We start from the raw sequence: 3,267 nt of genomic DNA, 5'->3' as shown, positions 1-3,267 counted from the left end.
ACAAAATGGAGGACAACCACACAATACTGGGAATCATGGCCTAACCATGTTGACGCATATTTTTTGGGGAAACAATTCAATCCATGACAGTGAACATCATGTTAATTTATATGATTTCTTCTCTATGTGTCTTTCAAACCCTTTTATTTCAACAATTTTGTAAGGCAGTTTTTATAGTAGAATCCTAGACTCTTAAAATCTCACATTAATTTTTTTTTATTGGGGTATTATAATACTTTTTAAAAAATTATTATGCAGCAAAACTGATTTTATCTTGGTATACAGTTTTAACATATGTATAGATTTGTGTAGCAACCACCAAAATCAGGGTACAGAACAGTTCTGTCACCCCAAAATACTCCCTCATGCTACCACTTTATAGTTACACCATCCCCCCACCACTAGCCCCTGGCAAACGCTGATCTGTTCTTTAGCACTATAGTTTTGTCTTTTTGAGAATGTCATCTAAATGGAATCATACATTATATAACCTTTTGAGACTGGCTGCTTCCACTGGTCATAATGTGAATCTCTGAGATTCAGTAATTTATCCTGTTTTATTGCTGAGTAGTATTCAAGTGTATGTATGTACCACAGTTTGTTTATCCATTCACCCACTGAAGGACCCTTTCAAGTTTTTGACAATTGTGAATAGAACTGTTATAAACATTCTTTTTAAGGATTTTGCATGGATACAAGTTTTCATTTATCCGGGGCAGTGGTTCTCAACCAGGTGTGATTTTGCACCTCCCCACTAAACATTTGGCAATGTGTAGAGATGTTTTTTGTTGCCACGACCTGGGCCAGGGGGCTGGTGCTACTGGCATCTGGTGGGTAGAGGCCAGGGATGCTGTTAAACATCCTGCAATGCACAGGACAGCCATCTCCCACCCCAACAAATGTTAATAGTGCTGCTGTTGAGAAACCCTGCTCTAGGGTAAATACCCAGTAATGGGATTGTTGGGTCATTTGGTAACTATGTTTAACTTTACAAGAAACTGACAAACCATTTTCTATAGTAGCTGTCTCCTTTTGCATTCCCACCAGCAATTTATGAGAGTTCCAACTGCTCCACACCCTTACCAGCATACTTGGTATTGTCAATTGGTTTTTTTTTTTTTTTAATCTAGACATTCTAATAGATGTGTAGTGGTATCTCACTGTGGCTTTAATTTGTATTTCCCTAATAGTAAATGATACTACATATATTCTCATGTGTTTACTATACCATCCATATATCCTCTTTGATGGAGTACCTGTTCAAGCCTTTTGCCCAATTTTTAATTGGGTTGTTTGTTTTCTTATTTTTGAGTTTCGAGAGTTTTTTTTTTAATATATATATTCTTCACACAAGTCCTTTGATTGATTTGCGATTTTCAAAAACTTTCTCTGAGTCTGTAGTATCTGTCTTTTGAAGAGCAAATATTTTTAATTTTGATGAAGTCCAATTTGTTGGTTTTTTTTTTTCATGGATTGTTAGGTCATGAGGATTTTCTCCTATACATTCTTTTAAAATTATTATGGTTTTAAGCTTTATATTTAGGTCTATGATCCATTTTGAGTTAATTTTTTTTTATAAGATGTGAGATGTAGTCCCAAAAATACCCAAAACAAACCCATTGCCATTGAGTAGATTCTGACTCATGGCAGTCCCATGTGTTACAGAGTAGAACTGCCCTGTAGGGTTTTCTTGGCTGTAATCTTTATGGAAGCAGATCACCAGACCTTTCTTCCGTGGTGCCACTGGGTGGGTTTGAACCGCCAACCTTCCTAAAGAAGATTTTAGCAAAATGAAAGCAGAATATATAAAATGGATTATAGATAATGTATCATGAACAAATTGGATTTATTTCTTTATCCCAGGCATGGAAGGTTAGTTTAAAATTAGAAAATTCTATTAATGGTCATCTTGGTAAAGAAGGCAGATTGAGCACAAGCATCTATTTCCCTTCATCCCAAAACACTTTCTAAAATATCAGTAAAGGTATTTTTAAAAGGCTAAACCCCACAAGGGGATGTGGAGAATTGGAAGAGAAAAATAGTAGTAACATATTGGAAACTGGAAAGCAGATGGATGAGTAGTAAATTACTTATCAGACCCAAACAAACAAACAGAAAACCTGAAACTCGTTGCCATCAAGTCGATTCTGACTCATAGTGACCCTATAGGACAGAGCAGAACTGCCCCATAGGGTTTCCAAGGAGCGCCTGGTGGGTTTGAACTGCCAACCTTTTGGTTAGCAACCGTAGCTCTTAACCACTACGCCAGGGTTTCCTTATCAGACCCAGGAAGGCTAAATCCTAAATAATCTAGGGGGAAGACAAGAACTTGACTTCTACTGTAGAATACCCAAAGAGTTCAGGAAGTATTCACGGAAGGTAGTTCTGGAAGTAGGCATGAAAGGGGAAATAAAATAAGGAATGGTGGTCAAAAGTCTGTTTCAGAACCAAGTAAATTCCAAGATTCCCTCCCCTACTCCATGGAGCTGGACTACTGTGACTTGCCATACTCCACCTCCACAGAAAACATGGAGAGAGTGTAAAACAAGGGGTATCTGGACTGGGGCACACCAGACACAGTTGTTCAAGAATAATATGTTCTACACCCTTTTCTCCAGAATGTTGACAACCAGACCTTTACACTTGAATCTGGAGATTGGAAGATATTTCTTTGATAAGCCCAAGAGGCAGGACCTAGGTACTGACATTGGAGGTTTCCCAGCAAAACTGCCTAGTGAGATCACCCCACAGTAAAGCCCACAGTTGACAAGCACCACCCATGTACTCAAAGTTTTGAATCAGGTTTTGATCTTTTAAATATGCGTCGATAGTCTATGATTATCAGACACTTCAGGAAAGTGCTAACATGAAAGGTAGAGACCAAAGCAAAAAGACTTGAGGGAAATAAAAGCTATGCAAAGAGGAGAAGACTTTAAAAAACTTTTAAAAATCTATTATTATTAATATTCTCAGATAGATGAGATAAAATATTGCCACCATAAATCAAGAAAATCTGTTAATGCAGCCAACCACATTAACAGATTAAAGGAAACTGATATGATTATCTCGGATGCATAGAAAGCATTTGATAGAATTCAACATTTATTCATGAAAAATCCTGTTATCAAATTAGGAATAGAAGGAATTTTCCTTAACCTAATAAAAAGAAATTTGTATAAAACCTGTTTAAAAAACCTAAAAAACCAAACCCGTTGCCATCGAGTCAATTCCAACTCATAGTGACCCTGTAGGACAGAGTAGAACAGC

Source organism: Trichechus manatus, unplaced genomic scaffold (genome assembly GCF_000243295.1).
Source record: "Trichechus manatus latirostris isolate Lorelei unplaced genomic scaffold, TriManLat1.0 scaffold00340, whole genome shotgun sequence".
NCBI classification, from domain to species: Eukaryota; Metazoa; Chordata; class Mammalia; order Sirenia; family Trichechidae; genus Trichechus; species Trichechus manatus.
This window is presented reverse-complemented; position numbering follows the sequence as displayed.